The sequence below is a fragment of the Carcharhinus amblyrhynchos genome, chromosome 13 (genome assembly GCF_965287045.1).
Source record: "Carcharhinus amblyrhynchos chromosome 13, sCarAmb.v2.hapA, whole genome shotgun sequence".
NCBI lineage: Eukaryota > Metazoa > Chordata > Chondrichthyes > Carcharhiniformes > Carcharhinidae > Carcharhinus > Carcharhinus amblyrhynchos.
In genome coordinates this window covers 61,983,949-62,011,084 of record NC_137336.1, presented here as the reverse complement: position 1 = coordinate 62,011,084, position 27,136 = coordinate 61,983,949, and the positions used below count along the sequence as shown (strand labels likewise).

Genomic DNA, 27,136 nt, shown 5'->3' with positions numbered 1-27,136 from the left:
GCTTACAAAGTGGATTAACAAAAGAAAAGGAGACAAGTTCCCCCAGCATCCCCCTATGCACTGATAGTTACTCTCTCCAAGGTAATACTAACCCTCTCTGCAGGCATTTTACATAGTTTACAAAATAACATTGAACATGTACAAGAAGGAACAAATTATCCACTGGTCAAAGTAAATTATTTCTCTCTTTAAAAGAACAATCCATCCTGTTACAACATTATCCAAAATTAAGAGTGGTCAGAATATCTGCACCTTGGACTATTCAGGCTTAGTCAGATGTACAAAATGTTGCTACATTCTGCTATCTTTAGAACAAAAAAAATGTCACACTTACAATTCCAGGAGTAAAGAATAAAGTCCAGGATTCTCCAATGTGGTACTACCATCAGCAAGAATGGACAATTTGGCGCTCAGCCAAAACTCCATTCACCACGGCGGGAACACAGAATCCTAGCTGTGGGCGAGGTCAGAGAATTCCATCCAAAGCATGAATTTCAGTGGTACCTCTAGCGTATGTGTGTGTTATGTTTAAAATTAAAAGCCAGGTCTGCACACTATCTCACGCCTTCTGATTTTTTTGGGCTTCTTCTGCATTTCTGCTTCTCCCTTCAGTACAAAGTCTCCAACTGCCTTGGGCAAAGTGTCTGATACTCTTTCACTAAACCCTTTAGTTTCCTTCCTTGCTATAGCCACTCTCAAAAATTTTCTTAAGATCCATGCCTCACCAAAAAACCAGTCAACTGCTGCCTGCTTGACTTCTTTATCAGGTCTGCATCTGCTCCTGTCCTGTCCACAGACTTAAAGATATATCTAAATTTTATTCTCTCCAGCTCAAATGAATAATTATGTTCGAACATAAATCATGACTGGCAAGAAATATTAACATGCGTTTGCTTTTGATAAGTTGCTATGTAATGTAACTTTTTTTAAAAATGCACCTGAGCAGGTAAACTGCCTGTAAGAACTGAAAGCAACCTCAAAACAACATTTAAGGATATAGCTGTGCTACAAGATAAATTGTCCCAGTTGTTTCCTATGAGGAGTATAGGGGATGTAGGAGTAGGGTTAAGAGAGAAATCAGGAGGGCAAAAAGGGGATACGAGATTGTTTTGGCTGATAAGGCAAAGGAGAATCCAAAGAGCTTCTACAAATACTTAAGGGCCAAAGGAGTAATTACGGAGAGAGTAGGGCCTCTTAAGGATCAACAAGGTCATCTATGTGCGGAGCCACAAGAGATGGCTGAGATCCTAAATGAATATTTCTCATCAGTATTTATTGTTGAGAAAAGCATGGATGTTAGGGAACTTGGGGGCATAAATAGTGATTCTTGAGGAGTGTACATATTACAGAGAATGAGGTACTAGAAGTCTTTAGCACATCAAAGTAGATAAATCCTGGGACCTGATGAAGTGTATCCCACGACATTGTGGAAGGCTTGGGAGGAAATTGCAAGTCCCCTAACAGATAATTGAATCATCGATAGTCACAGGTAAGTTGCCTGAAGATTGGAGAGTGGCAAATGTTGTGCCTTTATTTAAAAGGAGCTGCAGGGAAAAGCCTGGGAACTACTGGCCGGTGAGCCTCACATTTGTGGTGGGTAAGTTGTTGGAAGGATCTATGGGCATTTAGAGATGCAAGGACTGATTAGAGGCAATCAGCATGGCCTTGTGAGTGGAAAATCATATCTCACAAATTTGATTGAGTTTTTTGAAGGGGTAATCAAGAAGGTAGATGAGGGCAGTGCAGTTGATGTTGTCTACATGGACTTTAGCAAAGCCTTTGACAAGGTACTGCATGATACTTTGTTGCATAAGGTTAAATCTCATAGGATCCAGGATGAGGTAGCTAAGTGGATACAAAACTGGCTTGATGACAGAAGGCAGAGAGTGGTTGTAGCGGGTTGTTTTTCAAACTGGAGACCTGTGACCAGTGGTGTGTCTCGGGGATCGGTGTTGGGTCCACTGTTATTTGTTGTTTATATCAATGATTTGGATGAGAATTATAGAAGGCATAGTTAGTAAGTTTACAGATGACACCAAGATTGGTGGCATAGTGGACATTGAAGAAGGTTATCTGCAATTGCAATGGGATCTTGATCAATTGGGCCAGTGGACTGACGAATGGCAGATGAATTTTAATTGAGAGAAACACAAAGTGATACATTTTAGTAGATTGAACCAGGACAGGAATTACTCAGTTAATAGTAGAGCACTGGGGAGAGTTACAGAATAAAGAGATCTGGGGCTACAGGTTCACAGCTCCTTGAAAATTCAGTCACAGGTGGACAGTGTGGTGAAGAAGGCATTCAGCATGCTTGATTTCATTGGTCAGAACATTGAATAGAGGAGTTGGGACATCTTGTTGAAGTTGTACAAGACATTGGTAAAGCCACAATTGGGATACTGTGTACAGTTCTGGTCACCTTATTATAGAAAGGATATATTAAACTAGAAAGAGTGCAGAAAAGATTTACTAGGATGCTACCGGGACTTGTTGGTTTGAGTTATAAGGAGAGGCTGGATAGACAGGGACTTTTTCTCTGGAGCGTAGGAGGCTTAGGGGTGATCTTATAGAGGTCTACAAAATAATGATGGGCACAGATCAGCTAGATAGTCAATATCTTCTCCCAAACATAGAGGAGTCTAAAACTAGAGAGCGTAGGTTTAAGGTGAGAGGAGAGAGATACAAAAGGCTCCAGAGGAGCAATTGTTTTATACAGAGGGTGCTGAGTGCCTGGAACAAGCTGTCAGAGGTGGTAGTAGAGGCAGGTACAATTTTGTCTTTTAAAGAGTGTTTAGATGGTTACATGGGTAAGATGGGAATAGAGGGGTATGGGCCAAATGGAACAACTGGGACTATCTTAGGTGTTTCAAAATTAAAAGAACAGCATGGACAATTGGGTTGAAGTGCCTGTTTCCATGCTGTAAACCTCTATGACTCTATACAAACTGAGTTTCACAAGATGTTTCAGTCATTCTTCTGCACTTTACATACAACAGTTTAAACACATACTTTCCTCTGCACATTATTTTTAGTAAAAAGTCTGACAACACCAGGTTTAAGTCCAACCAATTTATTTGATAGTAAACTCACTAGCTTTCGAGCTCCATTCACCTGATGAAGGGGGTAACCTGGAAAGCTAGTGAGTTTACTATCAAATAAATCGGTTGGACTTAAACCTGGTGTTGTCAGACTTTTTACTGTGTTTACCCCGGTCCAATGCCGGCATATCCACATCATGACTATTATTTTTAGCTTATCTTCTTAACACCTTTGAACTCAATTATCAATGAGTCAAACCATGGCGTTAAAATAACACAAGTGTCTTGTGATATTAGTTAAAAGAAATCCTGTTAATGCCCATTCAATTCAAAACTATAATGACACCTTGAACTTTAATAACATGAGTGATTCAATTACTTTCTTTTCATTGAGCCACATTTGAATAAAATAGGAGAATTAATACACATACGTGACAATATTTGATCTCTTTACATTTGAATACAGCAGTATTAACAATCAAATGAGCAATTTATAGATATGCTTTCGCACTAATGTATCATTATGTCTTACCTGATTTTGGAACAGACTTCGTCACACAAATTCTTGCATTTGCACACTTGAGCCAGTCTGAAAAGAAAGAATTTCAACACTTGGTTTTTATACCCAGACCAAGAGAGCAAAGTCTGCAGTGCCAAACTCACGGACCGTGCATTCACAATAACTAACCACTGCTTAGGGAGATGAACATTGTTAATTTATAATCAACTTTTGTTGGGGGAAGTGCTGACACCAGGAGATTAGGAATTGTGTATTCTACCAAATCACAATTTAGACATAATTTACCTCATTCAGTAAAATCCATCAAAGGAGCAGAAGTGAATTGTTGGTAGTTTGCAAGTTAGTGCCAGTAATTGAAAGAGACACAGGGATATTTAACTCTCCCCTGAACTGAACTCATGTTAAATTATGGTATTAAGCTAACACATATAAGGTCTTGAAAAATGTGTCACTTCCTGGGAAAGGAAGCAGAATTTTAAAATGGAGTGGCTCTATTGCCTACTCCATTGTTGGTTTTGGTAGGGAGCTTGTGAAATTAGCTCCCCCTAATATACACAGGAGCCACTTGGTATTTTAACCCACTCATTTCTTGGTCATACAGCATTAAGTCAACATCAAGCATTCTCAGCTACAGCACAGCAAACTCTTTTTCCACTCTGTCCCAACAAGTGCCCTAGCCTGAGAAAAAAAAAACACCTCCTCCTGAACTAGGATCTTTCCCAGAAGTGTCATTGTGTGGCCAGTGTTTGTTGCCCATCCATAGTTGCCCTTGGAGGGCAGTTGAGTGCCATCCACATTGCTGTGGTTCTGGAATCACATGTAGGCCAGACTGGGTAAGGACACAGATTTCCTTCCCTAAAGGGACATTAGTGAGTAAGATGGTTTTTGCCTCACAATCAACACTGGTTTCACGGTCATCGGTAGATTCTTAATTCCAGGTTTTTTTACTGAATTCATATTCCGCCAACTGCTGTGGTGGGAATCAAACCCCAATCCCCAGAACATTAGCTGAGTTTCTGAATTAATAGTTTAGCAATAATACCACTAGGCCATGACTGCCCCACATATTAACAAGCAGAGATTCTTTTCGTCCCTTTCAGTCTAAAAGGCTAGTCAATTTTTTATATAGATTTACACATTGGTAATTGCACACCAGTTGTCTGTGGTAACTTTGTCAGATGAGCTATAGACTCTTTTCCCTAAGGTACTTGGAGGAGTGTGTTGAGCCCCAACCCAATGGCCATACAAACATCGATGGCAATAGAGGCAGCAATTTCATAAACTTGCATTTGAAAGGATTTTTGGCTATAGGATATGACATACTAAAAATTAGTTTGCACCATTATTTAGCCATGAAGGGTCATGATTCATGATCTGTCCCTGCCCGTGGATGGACATGGTATAGATGACATAAAAAATCTTGTGCTGGGAGGCTTGTGGAGGCCATGGTGTCCAATGGGAAGCCCACAAAACAGCCACTGCTCATGTCTCCTGGCCTGTTGTGCTGCTACAGCATTGCAGCATGCTGGGAAAATCAACTTCCCTCACCACTACCGCACCCCCCCCCCCAGCCCATGTTCTTGAAAACATTCAAAACATTGCTTTTAAATTACTGTAGTGCTTTTGTTCACTGGATCCTATAATTAAAATATCATCTAGGTAACATTGTACACGAGAGAGAGCACTTAAAATCTGACCCATTGACCTTGGGAATGGGGCTGATGCAAATGTTATTCCAAACAGTAAGCTCAATTTTCCCAAATAAAAACTAAATGCCCAATGAGTGGGAAAACGGGAAATTTTCCTTCCCATTTTTGAGCACGCTTAATCTTCGGCACTCTATGCTTCAGAGTCTGTCAGGGGATTCATTGTGGTAAGGAGGGAGCAAAGGCTAATCCTGCCCAAGAGACCAGTAGCATAGTGCTGAGCATGTCACTGTGCATGCACCGACCTGTGAGTAGGGAGATCAATGCATGCAAACTGGCCTCGCACTGCCGGTCTCTTGATTGCCGACTAATCAATGTCTTCCCTGATCCCCTCCAGTGATCACTGGCTACCCGCCCCCTGCTCTCCCAACTGCCAACCACTTCATTGGCCAGCCTCAATTCTTATCTCACTCCCTCAATGATTGCCAGTCCCCTGTGTCAGCCCCTATGGCCAACCCAACTCATCCTATAGCCAGCCCTGACTCAAACCTCATCATGGCCAGCCCCAATCAACCCCTCTTTCCCTCACCGATCACTAATGCAGAGTGCACAGAGTCCACTTCAATCACTGAACTGCCCTGCCCCCCTCCTTTGGCAATGCCAGGGTGCTAGGCTGCCCAAGGGGCACGCATTGCTCCCATCTCCAGGGGGCCTTTAATGGTTTCTGACCCCACCAGCAGTGTGAGGAGTCCTCTTCCCCGTGAGTGGGGAACAGTTGTAAACCCCACTGGTGGGAGCCACTCCCAGCGGGAGGTGGACCTGGAGACTATTGTCTTGGGCCCACTAATCATATAGAATGTCAATTTCCATGACACTTCCATATGGTAATCAGTTTTGGCATGGTGCTGATTGTGCTGAAAAAAAGGCATCTTGGAGACTTGTGACATGCTAGACACCAGTCATGAAAGTGCCCGCACTGTTGTCTCCCAGCCTGTTACCGTGGAGCGCCCAGGAGAATCCTGGCCCAAATCTGCAATTAAAGAAAATGGATATTGATCAGCATACAAAACTAGATTAATGATTGTTTTAAAATTACCACAAGTATGAACAGACCATCTGGTTTAATACAGATATGATGAGAGTAGCCCAGTCGCTTATTGTAATCATCTCTAACTCACCAATATTGACAAGTCACACTGTTTGCTTTTTGATCTTGGGATAAATTACATATGCCACTTCTTATTTTAAACTTTTGGGTTGATTATTAGGCTTTATCCTGAGTTTTACTTGGACTCCCTTCATTCAAATAAATATTTGTTCAAACACACTCTTGTATTTATCCAGAATGTGTTCCAGGTCTGTTTTGACATTGACCAGTCTGTTGACTGCACTCTAGTTAAGCCTTAACTTCTCCAACTATGATCGCCCAAATAGAGCTGGAAAATTACCACAGAGCATATGGAGGGCCAGTTTCGCTGTTCATCCACTCAACTCTACATTGCCCATGATGTAACCTTTTAACAACACAATCTCTTCCATGTTTTCCTTAAAATCACAACTGCTGGTTTTAAAGGAAGATGTTTCAGCTTTTGTATTTTCAGAAATTAAAGATATAGCAGCACCAGTATCAACTTCCGTCTCAATATGTTGTCCACTTCAAAATCATCCAGAATCTATATGATTCAACCTGCTTGGATAAGACATTCAGTTAGAGTTCTTCAATACATTTCTGGACATGCTCTTCTTCACAGTCATAATTCTTTTCTTCTACGTGTAAATTATTTTTGCAGAATACAGCTTGTTCTTCTTGTTGAAGATACCAAGATTCTTCTGAATATTCTTTTCAAGGGAAGCTTTTCTATCCCAACAAGCTTTTGCAATGTGACCTATGTTGCCACAATTCTTGCATTAACTATCCTTGCTCCAACATTCACTTACTGAATGGCCAATTCTGGCACATCTGTAACATGCTTGTTGCTCTTGACTCATTGACTTCTTATAGGCAGTTCCCAATTTGTGAATCTTCATTCTTGCACCAAATTATGAGGTCTCTTTAGCAGCCATATCCATTGACACTGTGATTTCTACTGCTGTCTTTAAAGTCAAAATGTGTTCAAGAATAATCTTCTTTTGGGGGATAACATAATTTTAGAGACCAGGATCTAGATGATCTTGTAGAGTACATTCCACTGACTCACTAAACTCACAATGTTGTGCCAGCCATTTTAACATTGTCACTAACTGAGCAATACTTTCGTCTTCCACTTGCTTCCTTCATTGGAACCTAAACTGTTCAATGGCGATCAATGGCTTTAGAGAGCAATGCTCTTGAAAGATGTTTCTCAAGTCACCATAAGTTTTGGTTCCTGGCTTTGCTGGATGAACCATGTTCGTGAACAAATTAATGATTTTACTTCCTATTATATGAGAAAAACTGCTATGAACAACTCATTTTCTACTTCATTAGATTGCACAAAGTAATAAAAATGCTTAGCATAGGAACTCCATGATTCTTTTTCTTCATGGAAAGACCCCATGGATTCTAACTGACCGCCATTTCTCTTGCAGGCTCTAGCTGCTGTTTTGTTGTTTTCTCCGTACTCTCCTTTCTAATCTGGAAACCGTTGACTTGATGTATATTTTTCAACCTCAGCTGTACAGCAAAGCATTCCCTCTTTCCAAATTTGCCTGATACAACTTGGAATTTCACCTTTCTCTGATTGGGAAAAAAAACCCCTCTTTTAAAACTACACAGAGAGCTTTTTTCTCACTTACGTCTTCTCTCATTAGCACTTCAGTCTTTAATCTTGTTGTTCTTCTCTCTAGCACAATGTTTACTATCTTAGGATCTTTTCCCAATATTCACAATTAAACAAAATCCCACTCATGACCAATTTTCTTTCCGTAATGTTCCGGATATGTTACGAGTTGTGGGTTTTAACAGAAAAATAGAAGACTTGGTTTACACGTGTAGATTCAAACAAGCACACAACAAGTTTTGTTGAGAAGCTGCTCTCTGCACTACAGCAAGTACAAACCTGAAAGTAAAACAGAAGCCTCAGCAAAGTCTCTAATGACATCACCGTCAAACCATGTGATTATGTCTTAAAGCAGCTGCACCCTTTTTAGATATATGACAATTGCTTAGATTGATAGTAAATGCTTTCAGCATTTGAACATGCTTTTATAGATTATGCAGGAGAGAAAACTCTGGCTAGCTGTGATGAATCTATGTTGAAAACATACCAATAGCAATAGTTGAAGCATCTGTGAAAAGGGAATATGCGTATTTCTGTTGAAAGGAAATGAGAACTGGATTTTTTTTTCACTAACAGTTTAATTAATGAAGTAATTGTGTATTAATCACAGAATTGTTAAGATGCAAAAGGAAGACATTTAACTTATCACATTTGCACTCACTCTCCAAATGCACATAATGATTTAATGCTATTCCCATAACTTTTCCCCACACGCTTGCACACTGCTTTTGTTCAAATGATTATCTAATGCCCTCTTGAATGCTTCAGTTGTGAATATTGGAAGCTACCTGCGTCTGTTCATTTGTGTGCATGGGGGTACTCTTTCCTGTGCAGGGTGAGGCCATGGAGTTATTGGAAATCAACTATTAGGATTTTTAAATCAAGGTATTGCTGGATTGATAGCCAGTGGAGGTCAGCGAGCACACAATGATGGGTGAACAGGATCTGATGCAAGTGAGGATATAAGTTAATTTGGATAACTTACCTTGAATGCAATATTCAATGTAATCAGCCAGTACCTTTCTGAGTCAGCACCTTTCTGAAACAGAAAAGAAAAAGGAAGAAAGAAACATGAAAATGATTATTTGCTAAAATACTTTCCTGTGTCAGAGTGAAGTTAAAAAACAGTCCATGACCTGGATACTTAAATAACGTAAAGGTGATTGAATCATAAAATGAATCGACTTTCTGTTCTCTCACACAAGAGGTTTGAGTGTGATCATGAAGCTGTGAACAAGAGGCATAAGATATCCTCACTTTCCCACATAAATATTATCGTAACATGGATTCTTGGCATTTTTCCAGGAGGTTTGTTTTCTACTGTTCAGAGCAACATTTCATGATAAGACTTAATGAGCTGAAGTTGATTGAATGCTCGAGGTTAATTTCCTGAAAGGAACCTGTTCAAATTTTGAGGCATTGGAAGACAGAACATTCAAAGTTTTTTTCACAACTAACAAAGCGCTTATTTGAAGTGTAATCACTGTTGTAACGCCAGAAACTTGGCATGTTTCACTCCATCTCTTGACTGTAATGATCCTAAATCAAATGAGTTTGGACAGTTATAGTCTCACAGTCCAAAGCCAAGAGTTAATTACAAATGTATCTCTTAATTATATTTCCTTCCTTGCCAAACAACATTTGCAGAGTATAGAAGAGGAATTTTAACAATTTGTTCGGAAAGTGGCCAGTGAACACTTGGCTTAGCAGCGTACTGCACAGGAAGCCAAGTTGCTTTTAGCAGCTTAGCTTGTTGACAGGACACTGGCCTAATTCTCTACCAAAACTACCAGAAAATCATCAGCAAGTCACTGAGCTGGTAATCCAGAGACCCAGGGTATTGCCCTGGGGTCCTGGTTCCAATCCCACCATGTTAGATGTTAAAATTTGAATTCAATAAAAATCTGGAATTAAAAAAGAACAATGATGACCACAAAACCATTGTTGATTGTTGTAAAAATTCATCCAGTTCACTAATGTCCCTTTAAGGAAGGACATTTGCCATACTTACCTGGTCTGACCTACATGTGCATCCAGATTCACAGTAACATGAGTGACTATTAGCTGCCCTCTGAAAAGCTCCAGCTCATTTCAAGGTGGATGATAAATGCTGGCGCAGCCAGCAACACCCATATCCCATGAATGAATTTTAAAATGTGGTTGCCCACCCAATTAATTCAGTCAGCTTATAATCGCTTACACGAGGCAAAAGAAAGAACATACATTTGAGACTGCCCTTTCGTGATCGAAAGTACTTTTGAAATTTAGTCACTAGTGTCACAGTACGAGGGGCCACGGGGTTAGGGTGAGGGGGAAGAGGTATAGAGGGAGGTTTTTCACACAGAGGGTAGTGGGGGCATGGAATGCTCTGCCAAGCAAGGTGGTGGAGGCAGGCACACCGGATTTGTTTAAGAGTTACTTAGACAGGCACATGAGTGGGTTGGAGATGGGAGGATATAGGAAATTGTTTTAAATAAGCATTGGGACGTCCCTGGTAATGTATAAGGATGAGGAATGTTACTAATGTTTTTCTCTTTTAATTCACAGGTTTTAAGTTGGTCCGCCTGGTTGTCCAATGAGGTGCATACACGTGATGGGTCGTACTTGGGCTGCTCTTGGATGTTCGAGAGTGGCCTAGTGCTTCATGTCGTTAGTGTGCGCTTAAACTGGACCAGATGCTGGGCAAGACAACAGCTCAGTGACTATCACTGATTGCTGTGCAGACACATGGATTTGGGCCAGTGTCTGTGGGAGTTTGCGCATTCTCCCCGTGCTTGCGTGGGTTTTCTCCAGATACTCCGGTTTCCTCCCACACCCCAAAGATGTGCTATTAGGCTGATTGGAGGTAATAAATTGTCCCTAAATTAGTTTCCCTCAATGTGGAATGCCATAATCATAGATAAGGGTCATGGGTGGAGGGGGGACTGGTAATGTTAAAATGGCGGCGCAGACTCATTGGGCCGAAGGGCCTGTTTCCCAAGCTGTTTTTGTTCTTTGTTCTTTGTTCTTTGTTATTTGTCATGAGTAGCCAATTGATGCACAGCATGCTCCCACCTGATAATGGCCAGATAGTCTGTTATTTAGTGATATTGGCTCAAGGGATTGCTTCAAGGGCTAAAGCATCAGAGAATAACTCCTCTTTCAATCTTCACAGTGGCTGTGAGGATTGTTTTACATCCACGTGCGAGGCCAAGGCCATTCCTACACCCCCACTTCTTGCCTTCAAACAAACATGCAATCTCAAATAGACCATTGTACGCAGCAAGCTACCCAGCCTTCAGGAGTACAGTGACCACGACACTACACAATCCTGCCACAGCAACGTCTGGAAGATGTGTCGGATCATCGACATGGATGCCATCATCTCACGTGAGAACACCATCCACCAGGTACATGGTACATACTCTTGCCACTCGGCCAACATTGTCTACCTGATACGCTGCAGGGAAGGATGTCCCGAGGCATGGTACATTGGCAAGACCATGCAGACGCTACGACAGTGGATGAATGGACATTGCTTGACAATCACCAGGCAATCCCTTCCTGTCGAAGAACACTTCATCAGTTAAAAACATTCAGCCTGTGATCTCCAGGTAAGTGTTCTCAAGATGGCCTTCAAGACACATGACCATGCAAAATCATTGAGCAGAAACTGATAGCCAAGTTCCATACACATGAGGATGGCCTCAACCGGGATCTTGGGTTCATGTCACACTATCTGTAACCCCCAGGACTTGTCTGGTCTTTCAAAATCTCACTAACTCTCCTGTCTGGAGACAATACACATCTCTTTAACCTGTGCTTAACTCTCTCTCCACTCACGTTGTCTGTATCTGTAAAGTCTTGATTACCAGTTAAGACTTGTAATTGTTTGTGAACCAAATCCTGCACTCACCTGATGACAAAGCAGCACTCCGAAAGCTCATGCTACCAAATAAATCTGTTGGACTTTAACCTGGTGTTGTAAGATTTCTAACTGTACCTGAGAGGAAGACAGGGCCTTGGTTTATGGTTTATCCAAAAGATAGCAACTTCTACAGCACAGCTCTCATTGCCATTCTTGGCACCTACCTGCATTCTCCTACCGACCTCTGCTGCAATTTTACCAGATGTGAGGGAGGGAGGACTGCTTGCTGATCGTCCAACTGTGGCCCTGGTGTGGCAAATTAATGCTGCAAGGTGAACCTGCTGGGCAAGAGTGGGGCCCCTTTTACGCAGGCCCCCAGTTGCAAACACAGGCTGTTCCAAAGGATCCAATAACCCACATTTCCCCTAGCCCTTCCCTCCCCACCCAAACAGTCCAAACCCCTTGAGTAGCCTACAACTCCACTGGGGCCAGTGAGATCCAGAGGGCCTTGGTTATCCAGAATTATCTCACAAACAGAGGATGGAATCATGGCTGGAGTTCTGTTTATTTGGTTGATAATGAAAGTTTACTGTGAGCAAGTTTGGTGGGGTGAGTTTGTCAGGACATGAATTCAATGGGCTCATGGTGAATCAGTGACTTGTTTTATCCTGTGCACAATTCTCAGAAGTTTTTCATTGACATTCAGTCTTCTCCTTTTGTCTACTTACTATTATCCCACTCCATTTTGGTGCTTTCTGGAGTACTTTGAGGTGTTGAAATATCTTAATAGAGTTGTGTTCCATGGTAGATATTGTAAATACATTGTAGTGAGGAGCAGCAGTTAGCAGAGTCTTTAGACTTGCGGATCACAAAGCAGATACAATTGTGAACCATTCGGTCTTCATTCTCTGGTCTCTTAAAAGTCCTGTTGCACAGCCACAGCTAAGAGCCCAGAAATAGAAGTAACCTCAGGGCTCATGATTTCTCTCCTTTGCTCTGTCTGCCAAGGTCACAATGATGGTGGCTGGTGCTGCACAATTTTATAAAACCAAAAAGAAGATTAGCTGTTTTCCACATAAGTAGCATTGTTGTAATGTGAAAAATGTTGCCCTAAAGGATGATGGAAACAGATTCAATACAATTTTCCAAAGGAAATTTATTCATTGGAATGAATGTTACAGTCGCCCTTCCCAACACGCACGCACGCGTGCACAGACACGCACACGCATGCGCATAGTTGAAGGTGGGGGGAGAAGGGGGCATGTAAAATAAAATGAGCCACGTCACTTTCTGTCCCACCCCTGAACTGTGCCCCATTTTACAGAAAGCAGGTAAGGCATCAGGCAGCTTTCCCACCCTGAGACCACTTAAGAACCTCACGTAGCCTCCACCGCCACAATATGTGTGGCTGGGGAAGATGAAGCAAGGCAACCAGGTTGACAGGCTTGGCCTTGTGGTGATTGTCCCTTTAAGGGGCAATCCTTGAAGAGCCAAAGTCCCACTTTCAAGTAATTATGGCTACCCCTACTATATTAGATGTTTTACAGGTCACTGACTTCAAACATCATTAACAACTCTCCTGTCATAGAATGTCTACTGTACAGGAGGCCATTCAGCCCATTGACTCTGGAGCACAACCCCACCGATGTCCTATTTCCGCAACCCCGCACATTTACCCTGCTCATTCCCCTGATACTAAGGGGCAATATAGCAAGACCAATCAACGTAACCCACACATCTTTGGACTGTCAGTGTCTGTTCCCCATGTAATACCATCAGAACCATGAGGGAAGTTGGGATAATGAAACACATCTGTCCATAAATTTCACCCCCTTGGTCATGAGATTTCCAAATTTCCCCACCCTTTGTGTGAATAAGAGCTTTCTGACTTATTTAGGAACTTAACTCTAATTTTAAAATCATGTCCTCTTGTTAAAGAAAATAGCTTTTCTGTATTTACCCCTGTTGAATCACACCCCAGCTAGGTCAGCACTTAAGCTTAAGGGAATAAAAACAAGTGGAACTGACATCCTCATAATTTTACCCTTTAAGATCTATCTGACCTGTACACCATCCTGAGGGTTGTTATCTAAAACTGAGTGCAATCCTTTATACGGTGTCTAACCAAGGAACCTGTACAGTGGAATCATCGCTTCCTTACATATGTCTTCCAACCTGATTGGGAAAAAGTGTAACTCTAACCCTATCCCTAATGCAGAGTCTATCAATGAGCCAGCATAGACATGCTGGAACGAGTGGCCTCCTTCTGTGCTGTACAATTCTATGGGTGGAATTCTCCAGCCCTCCCCGCTGGTGGGATCTTTCAGTCCCGCTGAACTCGATCCCTGCCGTTGGTTCCCCGATGATGGAATGGGCGACGAATATAATTCACCATCCACTTTGGTTGGACTGGAAAATCCAGATGGCAGCCAATGGCAAGCCATCTCCACCACAGGAAAAATCGGACACAGGGGCAGGGTATGGGGGAGGTGGGGGAGGGGTGAAGTGGAATTGGTGCTGGAGAATAGCACCCTATGATTCCATGTTTTGTTTTTGATTTTATTATATATCACTGCACTGATTTATGTACATGGAAATCCAAAATCCTTTTGTTGCTTCACATATCGTAGTCTCTCTCCAGTAAAGAAATATTTGTCTCCCTGTTCCAAAGGGAACACAGCCACATTTTCCCACATTGATCTACATTTGTCTCTTTTTTCCCATTGAGTTAAAAAATGCAGCTTTGCAATAAGTGCACATACTGAGCGCAAATAATAATTGTGAGGTCATTAATAGTCTGAGACGAATGACGTGACTAAACAGATCTTTGTTTCCTGCAATTGTTATGGAATATTTAAAACTCTAACTACCCAATGACAGCTAATCAAATTGGCCTGAGAATAATAAAGGTTTGAATAGTTCGATCTTAATAATATGGTATTAACTGAAAATCTCCCTTAATCTTCTCAAACTGTGTGGGCGCTGATTGCAAAGGCATTGTGTGTTTTCAGGATGCAATCATTTCATTGCTTCAAGGTTAAAGCTTATATCTCTCGCTCTCTGTAATTGTGAACACGGGCGAAAGTTAGAGGACAAATTGCAGCTGAATTAACACCTACTTAGATCACTTCTTGGTGTTTGAAAGATTCTTGCTACATTGCAGACATATGCTGTTTCTCCAGAGAAACAGAATGACATCTTGTCACCTGTATTTTATTGCAATGCCAAGTGTTAGCCAGAGGTGTTGGCTCAGTGGTAGCATACTGTTTTCAGAGTTAGAAGGGAATCCTCCAAAGAACTGAATATAAAATCCCCAACCTAACACTCTGGTGAGTACTGTTGCAGGTGTTGTCTTTTGGATGAGAGGTTAGACCGAGGGCCTGTCTATACTTTTGTGTAGACAGAGAAGGTCCCATTTCACTGTTTTGAAGGGCAGGGGAAATTCTCTGCAGTGTCAGGGTTAATTCCTCAACCAGTATCACAAAAACAGACTATCTGGTCATTCATACCTTGCAATTTGTTGCATCTGTTTGTAGAGGACTTGGCTGCCACATTTCCAACATTACAGTAATGATTATATTGCAACTATGTCTATACTTCATTGATTGTAAAGGACTTTGGAACATAACTAAAATCAATGTTGGCCCCTTAGAGGACAAGACTGGGAAGTTAACAATGGGGAACACAGAAATGGCAGAGACACTTGATGGAATCTACCACCTTGCCCGCCATGGAATCGGAGCGGGCAAAGGGGGACAGTGGAAATGTCCGTTGACCTCAGGCAGGAATTTTCAGTCTTGTCCGAGTGAGGTAATAAGACCCCGTCCTGTAAATCAATATTTTGCCTTGGTTTTCATGGTGAAGGACACGAGAACCATTCCAATAGTAACAGGTAGTTGAAAAGGAGAAACTCAAAACAATTGCCATGCCTAGAGGAAAGATACTGAGCAAACTATTGGCATTGAGGGCAGACAAATTGCCAAGGTCTGATGGCCTATGTCCTGGGGTCTTAAACAAAGTGCAACAGAGATAGTGGAAACATTGGTTATAATGTTCCAAAATTTCGTGGATTCTGTAAAGTTCCAGTAGATTGGAAAAAGGCTGATATAATGCCCCCATTCAAAAAGGGAGAAAATCAGAAAATAGCAAACTGTAGATTAGTTAGTTTAATAACTGCCGTTGGGAAATGGTTGGAATCCATTATTAAGGAGGTAGTAATGAGATGTTTAGAAAGTCAAAACACAACCCATCAGAGTCAGCAAGGTTTCATGAATGTTACATCATGTTTAACTAACTTGTTAGAGTTCTTTAAAGATGTAACAGGCAAAATAGATATATTTTATAGATATAGTGTATTTGGGCTTCCAGGAGACATTTGATAAGGTGCCACTCAAAAGGTTAATATACAAGGTTAATACACAGGGCTGAGGCAATATATTTGCTTGGATAGAGGATTGGCTAACCAACAGATAACAGAAAGTTGGGATAAGTAAATCTTATTCTGGTTGGCAAGCTGTAACTAGTGTGATGCCACAGAGTTCAGTCCTCAGGTTCAACTGTTTGCAATCTATATTAATGACTTGAATGCAAGGATAGAATGTATTGTAGCCAAATTTGCAGATGACACAAAATAGGTGGGCAAGCAAGTTGCAATGAGGAAATAAGACATTTTCTTATAGAGGATAGGCTCAGTGAATAGCCAAAATTTGGAAGCTGGAATTTAATGTGGGAAAGTATGAGGTTATCAGTTTCAGTAGGGGGATAAAAAGGTAACTTATCATCGAAGTGGAGAGGAACTTCAAAATGCTTCAGTGCAGGGGGATCTGGGTGCATGAATCACTGGTATGCAGGTTCAGCAGGAGATAAGGAAGCCTATCTTGTCTGAATGTCCTATAACCAGGAATGTTGAGTTGCCAATCCTGCCCATCTTGCAGTCAAATCTCAGTCATACCTATGATAGCATACTCTAACATGCCTATTGGTGCTCTCAGCTCATCTGTCTTATTCCTCAAACTCCTTGTACTGCAATATATTCCATTTAGCCTTGCTGGACTCACATCTTTCCTATCTAGCCTATGGTTCCTCTGCCTTTCAGATTCACCCACTGGTGTTTGAATTCCAACTTAGCTTCTCATCCCTCTGAACTGCTTGTCTGGATCCCCTGCCAATTTAGTTTAAATCCACCCCAACAGCACCAGCAAACCTCCCTGCCAGGATGTTGATCCCATTCCTGTTCAGATGTAACCCTTCCAAATTGTATAGGTCCCACCTCCCCCTATATCCCTGACGTCAAACACTGTTTCAGTCTCAGGAGTAGATTCCTCCATGTGTTCAACAGATGAAGTTGTCTTCTTTATGGACAACTTGCACACCTTTGCAAAGTGATTCACCTTTGAGCACAAGTTGCATTTTAATCCTTGACGTGGTATTGTGAATCTGAAGGCACTTCCACTATTTGGGCATATTTTTGATTTTTGAAGGTATCTGAAGTAACTGTTCATGAATCTGCTCAGGTCTCTTCATTCCCTTGCACATGAGCTGATGGGACAGCCTATATCTGTGATCCTGAGTCTGCGGGTACATTTTTACATATATCTAACATGGCAGCTTTGATTTGGATTTCCAAGGTTGTGTTTTTTTTCCCCGACTTAAATCGTTATCCTTCATGTAGGACATTCCCTAATGCATGGAATTAAAGTTTTCTCAATGATATGGTCACAAGTTACTTTGTTAGTTAATGTGCCAATTTTACATGCAGAGGCCAACTCATTTTATGGGCTCACCATTTCCCTGGCATTTTTGCCAGAATGTATATCACTCTATCATTGCTCATTTCTAAATTTCTCCAGAACACTTAGCACTGTAGGCAACAACACCTCCTCCATGATCATCCTCAACACTGGTGCCCCACAAGGCTGTGCTCGCAGCCCCCTACTATACTCCTTATACACCTATGACTGTGCAGCCAAATTCCCCTCCAATTTGATTTTCAAGTTTGCTGACGATACTACCGTGGTGGGTCAGATCTCAAACAATGACGAGACAGAGCACAGGAATGAAATAGAGAATCTGATGAACTGGCACAGCAACAATAATCTCTGTCAATTTCAACAAAATGAAGGAGATTGTCATTGACTTCAGGAAGCGTAAAGGAGAACATCCCCCAGTCTACATCAATGAGGGTGAAGTAGAAAAGGTCAAGAGTTTCAAAGTTTTAGATATCCAGATCACCAACAACCTGTCTTGGTTCTCCCATGCCGACATCATCATTAAGAAAGCCCAACAATGCCTCTACTTTCTCAGAAGACTAAGGAAATTTGTCATGTCAGCTATGACTCTCACCAACCTTTACAGATGCACCATAGAAAGCATTCTTTCTGGTTGTATCACAGCTTGGTCTGCCACTTGCTCTGCCCAAGACTGCAAGGAACTACAAAAGATCGTGAATGTAACCCAATCCATCACGCAAACCAGCCTCCCATCCATTGACTCTGTCTGCACTTCCCTCTGCCTCAGCTAAGCAGCCAGCATAATTAAGGATGCCATGCATTCCGGACATTCTCTCTTCCACTTTCTTTGGGAAAAAGATACAAAAGTCTGAGGTCGCATACCAACTGACTCAAGATCAGCTTCCTCCCTGCTGCCGTCAGACTTTTGAATGGGCTTACCTCGCATTAACTGGATCTTTCTCTACACCCTAGCTACGACTGTAATACTACATTCTGTACAGATTTGAATGATGAGTTCCAACTGGGCAGGCCATTGACTGTTAATAAGGGAGCTCAAACTCAATGTGGTCCACTGGGAGATCAATCAGTGAATCACCATGGACCTCATGGGGATTATCACACCCTTCCCTCCCAAGTCCGAAGGTTCTCTTGATCCCATGAGAATGGGGCCCCCTCCATCTCTTTGCATGTGGATCTTTCTTTCATGAGGAGAGCCACTATATGGGACTCATCTTTGGTGGTGACATCTGACTGGGAGTCTGGTGCCTCTTTCTCCATGGATGAGGTATTGAATACAAAAGTGTGAATACAATACTGGAACTGTATAAAACAATGCTTAGGCAACAGCTGGATTTTTATGTACAGTTCTGTTTGCCATATTCTAGGAAGAACATAATTGTTCTGGAAAGAATACAGAGGTGATTAACAGAATGTTGCCAGGCCTTGAAAAACGCAGCTATGAGGAGTGACTGGATAGGCCGGGATTGTTTTCCTTAGAGCAGAGGAGGCTGAGCGGTGAGTTAATTGAGGTGCACAAGATTATGATGGGCTTAAATAGAGCAGACAGAAAATGCTTGCTCCCTCTGGTGGGCGGCACGGTGGCACAGTGATTAGCACCGCTGCCTCATAGCACCAGGGACCTGGGTTTAATTGGGTGACTGTGGGGAGTTTGCACACTCTATATGATTCTATGTGTTCCTTCCAGGTGCTCCAGTTTCCTCCCACAGTCAGAAAGACGTGCTGGTTAGGTGCATTAACTGTGCTAAATTCTCCCGCAGTGTACCCGAACAGGTGCGGGAGTGTGGCAGCAAGAGGATATTCACAGTAACTTCATTGCTGTATTAATGTAAGCCTACTTATGACTAATAAATACAAACTTCGAAACTGAAGAGGTCAACTACCAGAGGCACAGATTTAAAGATATTGGCCGGAAGACTGGAGGGCTATGAGGAAAAACTTCATCCTGAGTGCAAAAGCCCTCAACTCATTAAAAATGGACCTAGATCTATACCTGAAGTGCTGTAACTTGCCAGGCATCAGATCGAATGCTGGGAGGTAGGATTGTAATAGCCATTTTTTAAAAAAAAATTTAAAACATTTCTTCCTTTATCAATTGATGCAGACATGAGGAGCTGATAGATCTTTTCCTGTGCTGTAACTTTATTTGTGATTCTTTATGTAAGAAAATGATAGTTGGAAGGTCAACATTCACTTTTAATGTGAGTCCCTAAATGATGTCATTCAATCAGTCTCCAAATAAAGCAATAGATTTTTGCAACACGGAAAGAATCACTCAGCAGTGTATTTAAATGGAGAAAGACTGCAGAAAGCTATAACTCGGAGGGATTTGGTGGCCCTTATGCTTAAATCACAAAAAGCCAGCATGCAAGTTCAGTAGGGAAGACAGATGAAATCTTGGCCTTTATTTCAAAAGGAATGGAGTATAAAATAGGAAGTCATACCAAAAATATATAAGACACCAGTTAGATTACACCTGGATTACTGAGAACATTTTCGGTCTCCTTATTTAAGGAGAGATGTACTGGCAATCCAGAGAAGGTATACTTCATTGATCCTGGGTATGGAGGGATTTTCTCATTAGGAGGGATTAAATAGATTAAACCTATACTCATAGTTCAGAAGAATGGCAGAGGACCTTATCGAGAGATACAGGATTCTCAGGGGGCATGAGACAGGATAGATGCTGAGAAGTTGTTCCCCTTGCAGAATGGCCTAGGATTACAGGGCATAATCTCAGATTAAGGGGTTGCTCATTTAAAACAGAGATGAGGTGGAATTTATTTTCTCAGGGGGTAGTGAATGTGTGAAACTTTTTACCGCAGAGGGCTGTAGAGGCTGGGTTGATAATTGTGTTCAAGGCTGTGATAGACAAATGTTTAATCAGTAAGAGAACCAAAGGCTATGGGGATAAGACAGGAAAGTGAAGTTGAGGATTATATCAAATCGGCCATGATCTCATTGAATGATGGGGCATATTCAATGGGCCGAATGGTCTACTTCTGCTCCTACATCTTATGTCCGAATGATTTTATCCTGTGCTGACTCTGAAAGAGTCATCGTTCAGTCTTACACTTGCACCCATTTCTACTAACCTTTTAGACTCCCTATTTGTGGTAAGCAATTTGCTCTGGATAGATGCTGAGTTATTTACAGTGGGCCTAATGCCTCAAACGCAACATCAGGAAATGACAAGTTATCAGATAGGACAACATTGCTGGAAGACATCGGAATAGAAAAAAAAATCAATTAACAATGCATCAGATTGGAACAATATTGATTGAGCACTAAATCGGGGAGAACCCTATCAGATTAGACTAAAATCAAGTGAAAAACACATTAGGTGTGTACAACACTAGCTGAGGAAATATGAAGTGAAGGTATATCTGGGAAGAAAAAACATGAGGTGAGGATAACACCATTGAGAGCTATATTGGATGAGGATTATATCAAGAAAAGACAGTATTAGATGAAGACAATATTCCAAGATGATCCATCAAATGAGGACAGAATTGACTGAGGATGATGAAAATATTGGTGAAAACTACATTGGATGAGAAAAATACCAAATCAGAACGGAATCATGTGGAGGGCAGCAGCTGACAAAGAGAACACTGCGTGAGGAAAGCCTCAAATGAGAATAGCATTTGGTGGTAACAGGTGACAACAATATTGAGTAAGAACAATGGTGGATAATTGCAGCATCGGGTGTGGGCAATATCGGAGGAGCCAACATTAAGTGAGTGCATTGTCAGGTGAGAACAGCAGTGGATGAGAATTGGATCAGGTGACGACCATTGGATAAGGGCAGCACTTTGCAGATGAAGTGATGAGGAATTAGAACATAGAAAAACTACAGCGCAAACAGGCCCTTTGGCCCACAAGTTGCGCTGATCATATCCCTACCTTCTATAGGCCTACCTAGAACTCTCAATCCCATTAAATCCCATGTACTCATCCAGAAGTCTCTTAAAAGACCCTAACAAATTTGCCTCCATCACTACCGATGGCAGCTGATTCCACTCACCCACCACCCTCTGAGTGAAAAACTTACCCCTGACATCTCCTCTGTACCTACTCCCCAGCACCTTAAACCTGTGTCCTCTCGTAGCGAACATTTCAGCCAAGGGAAATAGCCTCTGAGAATCCCCTGATCTATACCTCTCAACATCTTGTACACCTCTATCAGGTCATCCCTCGCCCTTCGTCTCTCCATCCAGGGAGAAAAGACCAAGTTCCCTCAACCTATCCTCATAAGACATGCCACCCAATCCAGGCAACATCCTTGTAAATCTACTCTGCATCCTTTCAATAGCTTCCACATCTTTCTTGTAATGAGGTGACCAGAACTGCGCACAGTACTCCAAGTAGGGTCTGACTAGGGTCTTACAAAGCTGCAGCATTATCTCCCGACTCCTAAACTCAGTCCCTTGATTAATGAAGGCTAGTACACCATACGCCTTCTTGACCACATCCTCTACCTGCGAGGCCGATTTAAGAGTCCTATGGACCGGACCCCAAGGTCCTTCTGATCCTTTACACTGCTAAGAGTCTTACCCTTGATGTTATACTCCTAATTCCTATAATCTTGAGTAAGGAAAGAGTTAATGTTTTCGGAAGAAGTTTTCAGTAAAATTTTGCAATAAACTTTCAGAGGTCCTTAATTAGTACTGGCAAACCTGACAGAATGAGGCTATTTATACACTGCACTTGACGAGGTAATTGTTACTCTCTGGGAGATCAACAAATTCAAACTAGGACATTCTGGGAAGAGTGCCCATGGGCCAAAGACTGAAGACCTACTATTTACAACAGGACAGCTGATATCATCATCCACCAACTCTGGTCAATATATAAAATGAACCCGAACATTTTACTTGTTTGTCGATCTGCAGTTGTGAGTACCAGCATTGCTGAATTTACCCCATGCTGATGTCTCAATGAACAATGATTATATTGTCTTTTTTCCCAACATTTTATTTCTTTCCTAACAATACTGACGGTATTCCTGTTATGACTTACTAAGATAAGGCCTGTCATTGTGAATGATACTCACTAAGAAGAGAACAAATGTCAGAGAATTATATTTACAAGAACTCCCCTAGGGGTCTGTCCTGATGGCTTGTAGTAGTACCAACTTTGTGTTCAAATAAAAATGCCAGGAACTAGGTGCATCTTGATAACAGCGTTCTCAATTTGATGAACTGTCAGAAAATTGTCAGTTGGGAAATTGCAGTTGCTGGAAATTCAGAGAACATCTGTTAGCATCTGAATTAGACAGAATGTACAACACAGAGACAGGCTGTTGGGTCCAACTAGACTGCGCTTGTCTACTCTACAAGAGTCTCCTCCCATTCCATTTAATTCACCTCAAACTTTCAGCAAAGTATTCTGGCAGCAAATAGGTGAACATCTGGAGCAAAGACACTGAGAAGAGAATGAACAAGGGAGACAGTGATAGCACCCTGGCCTACAAGGCAGAAGGCTATAGGTCCAGTCCTACTCTGGAGACCTGAGTACTTAATTTTGACTGACACTCCATTGCAGTACTGAGGGAGTGCTGCATTATCTAAAATAGTTAGGCTGGAACCTTATCATCGTTCAATGCCAGCAGGGTTTTCCCATCCTGCTGCAATGAACGGAAATTTGGCTGGCCACCAAATTCTCCGACCTTGCTGTAGCGGGAGTGTGGCATGAACGGCAGATAAGATCACACCCTTAACCTTTACACAATGTTTTGGTGCCTTTTCTTGGAGGAGATGTTGAACCAAGACCTTCTCTGGTGAATGTAAAAGACCTCCTGACAATATTTTGTAGAAAGGCAGGGCATTCTCACCAGCATCCCAACTTAAATTTATTCTTCACAAAATATCATTAAAACTCTCAAATTATTTGGTCATTATCACATTGCAGTTCACAAGAGGTAATTTTTATTGCCATGTTTCTCGCATTATAGCTTTGACTTTGTGACAAAAAATCTTTCAGTATCTTATAAAGTGCTTTGTGACACCCTGAGGTTGTGGATGGCACTATATAAATGCAATTCCACTTCTTTTTTATCAGAAATAAAGAGCAAATGGGGGAGGGGATGGTGGGTGGAGGTGTGGGTGACGAGCAGGAAATACAAAAAAGTCAACTGGCGGATCTATTCGCGGTCAGTGGTGGAAGGGATAACAAGTTAGAATAATTTCAGCTGAAGGCTGGTGGAATGGAAGTGGGAGGGTGTGCCTGATCAAGGGACATAAGGCAAATAGGAAGGAATATTTCACCTTAGTAGAGGGGTCAATAACCAGGGGGCATAGTTTTAAAGCAAGGGGAAGGTGATTTAGAGGGGATTCGAGGAAAAACGTTTTACCCAGAGGGTGGCGATAAATCTGGAACTCACTGCCTGAAAGTGTGGTAGAGGCAGGAACTCTCACAACATCCAAGAAGCAATATAGATGAGTACTGGAAATGCCATAGCACAAGAGATTACAGAAGACCAAGTGCTGGAAAATCGGATTAGAACAGATAGGTGTTTGATGGCCCGTGCAGATATGATGGGCCAAAGGGCCTCCCTTTGATTCTATGACTCAAATTTGTAAGACCTATCAAAAACAAAGCCATGATCTGTTCTACCTCTACCATCAACGGTTGGATGAAGGTAATGGCTGGAATTTTCATGCCCTGACATTGCTGCAAGCAAGGACTGAGAATTTGGCACTCAGCCATAGAACCATAGACCCATAGAAAATGACAGCTCAGAAACAGACCTTTTGGCCCTTCTTGTCTGAGCCGAACCATTTTTTGCCTGGTCCCACTGGCCTACACTTGGACCATATCCCTCCACACCCTTCTCATCCATGAACCCATCCAAGTTTTTCTTAAATGTTAAAAGTGACCCCACATTTACCACTTTATCCGGCAGCTCATTCCACACTCCCACCACTCTCTGCGTGAAGAACCCCCCCTAATATTCCCTTTAAACTTTTCGCCTTTCACCCTTAACCCATATCCTCTGTTTTTTTTTCTCCTCTAGCCTCAGTGGAAAAAGCCTGCTTGCATTCACTCTATCTATACCCATCAAAATCTTATACACCTTCTATCAAATCCCCCCTCATTCTTCTACACTCCAGGGAATAAAGTCCTAACCTATTCAATCTCTCTCTGTAACTCAGCTTCTCAAGTCCTGGCAACAACTTTGTGAACCTTCTCTGCACTCTTTCAACCTTATTTACATTCTACCTGTAACTAAGTGACCAAAACTGTACACAATATTCTAAATTCAGCCTCACCAATGCCTTTTACAACCTTACCATAACACTCCAACTTTTATACTCAGTACTCTGATTTATAAAGGCCAATGTACCAAAAGCACTCTTTATGACCCTATCCACCTGTGGTGCCAGTTTTAAGGAATTCTGTACCTGTATTATCAGATCCCTTTGTTCAACTGCATTCTTCAGAGTCCTACCATTTACCCTGTACGTTCTACTTTGGTTTGTCCTTCCAAAGTGCAATAACTCATACTTGTCTGCTTTAAATTCCATTTGCCATTTGCCACTTTTCTAGTTGGTCAAAATCCCTTTGCAAGCTTTGAAAACCTTCCTCACTGTCCACTACACCTCCAATCTTTGTATCATCAGCAAACTTGCAGATCCAATTTACCACATTATCATCCAGATCATTGATATAGATGACAAACAACAATGGACCCAACACCAATCCCTGCGGCACACCACGCGTCACAGGCCTCCACTCAGAGAAGCAATCCTTCACAGCCGCTCTCTGGCTTCTTCCATTGAGCCAGTGTCTAATCCAATTTACAATCTCCCCATGTATACGTATCCAATTTACAATCTCCCCATGTATACGTATCCAATTTACTACCTCCCCATGTATACCTAGTATACCAAATCTCTATTCACTGCAGCAGGACCAGAGAATCCCAGCAGCATGACTGGCTGGAAATTTCTGGCCAATATTTTCACCCTTGTTTGTTCAACCTCGTCTTTTCATAGAATGCTGTGTGTTGCTTTATTTAGAACTTTGTTGATTGTTTTAAAATTTTGTGGTGGAATTTGTCGCAGCTGTCAAAACGAGAGCAGAGTTTTCGAAGCAAGTTGTTGGAGGAGCCATGTTGATTCTATGCCAGATCAACATCAAAGGGATAATCCTGCAACTTGTCCTCTTTCATTTAACAAGGCTCTGCGTTGGGTGCAGCACCTCTGACAATCTTTAAAGTCAGCAGAAAGCTTTATTGAAAACTCAAAAACAGGAAATGACGTAGATCAGCCTTGCAAGGTTAGGTGCTTACCTTCCAGTTGAATCTGAACCTGTTAATCATCTCTCTTCAGTGTGTGCAAATCATCAAAAGCATTGATGCAGATAAAACAGCTCCACTGTAAATCTGGGGTCAGACATTTGAAACTTTGTTTTTTTCTTCAGATGATCATCAATTTCTACCTGATTTCCAGGGAGCTGAGTTTGAGATACTCATCTCTGTGAAGATTTGTTCAATGCTCGATGTTCCGTGAAGGAAAAAAAGGCAGTGTAAAAAAAATTATAATTCTTTGCCTTCCTCAAACATTCCTTAAATTAATATTAAATAAAAAGTTAATGCAAAACTGAACCAAGTAAGTAATTTGATTGCTTAACTAATCAAAGTGAGCCCTGGGTTCTGGCAGTGTAGATATTCGGTTTTCGGTGCCATTGGAGAATGATGTGACTGACCTGGAATGCGGGAGTGTTCAGCAATTTTACTGCTGCTGCCTAATTAACTGTTAATTAAAGAAAGACTTGCTTTCTTAAAACAACTGGGGTGGCACAGTGGCACAGTAGTTAGCACTGTTGTCTCACAGCGTCTGGGACCCCGGGTTCAATTCCTGGCTTGGGTCACTGTCTGTGTGGAGTTCGCACATCCTCCCCTTGTCCGTGTGGGTTTCCTCCGGGTGCTCCGGTTTCCCCCCACAGTTCAAAAAGATGTGTGGGTTAGGTGGATTGGCCAAGCCAAATTGCTCGTTGGTGTCAGGGGGATTAGCTAGGGTAAATGTATGGGGTTATGGGGATAGGGTCTGGGTGGAATTGTTATTGGTGCAGATTCGATGGGCTGAATAGCCTCCTTCTGCACTGTAGGATTCTATGACCTACTGTAATTCAAAGTTTCATGACCAATGAAGTACTTTTGAAGTGCTGGCACTGTTGTAATTCAGGAAAGGGGCAGACAATGCCTCACACATGGCAATGCAACAATGACCAAATAACCTGCAGTAGTATTGATGTTTGAGGGGCACAGATTGTTCAGAATACCGGGGACGACTCCTCTTCTGGGCCATGAAATCTATATCAGCACTAATGGAACATTTGTTTAACATCTTAAAATGACAGCTTCCCAACAGTGCTGACTGCAATGAACCTATGTTACGTATTCAGATCACTGGACTGATCAAATAACTTCTATCCACAAAGATGGGAATCTTTATTTATAAGGAAACAGCGAAATACTGAGACATTTCTACTGGAGCAGAAAGGGCTAAGAGGAGATTTAATGTAACTTTTTAAAGAATAAAAGGGGAAATATTATTTGCTTTTGCTGGG

At 41.8% G+C, this 27,136-nt stretch overlaps 1 protein-coding gene across 4 annotated transcripts in view; it reads right to left on the bottom strand.

The window, feature by feature from the left end:
• LOC145351946 (sodium-dependent phosphate transport protein 2A-like) overlaps window positions 1–26,036 on the bottom strand; it is a 59,926-nt gene extending 33,890 nt beyond the window's left edge. The window contains exons 1-3 of one of the 4 annotated variants that reach the window (XM_080201760.1): window positions 3,847–3,916; window positions 3,574–3,630; window positions 335–454 (exon numbers count right to left, since the gene is read on the bottom strand). The gene's annotated coding sequence lies outside the window, so the exon portion shown is untranslated. Of the gene's footprint in view, window positions 1–334; window positions 3,083–3,573; window positions 3,631–3,846; window positions 3,917–25,856 lie in introns of those variants that run through there. The other 3 variants (XM_080201759.1, XM_080201758.1, XM_080201761.1) reach the window with 3 other exon arrangements.
• Window positions 26,037–27,136: the final 1,100 nt, after the last annotated feature.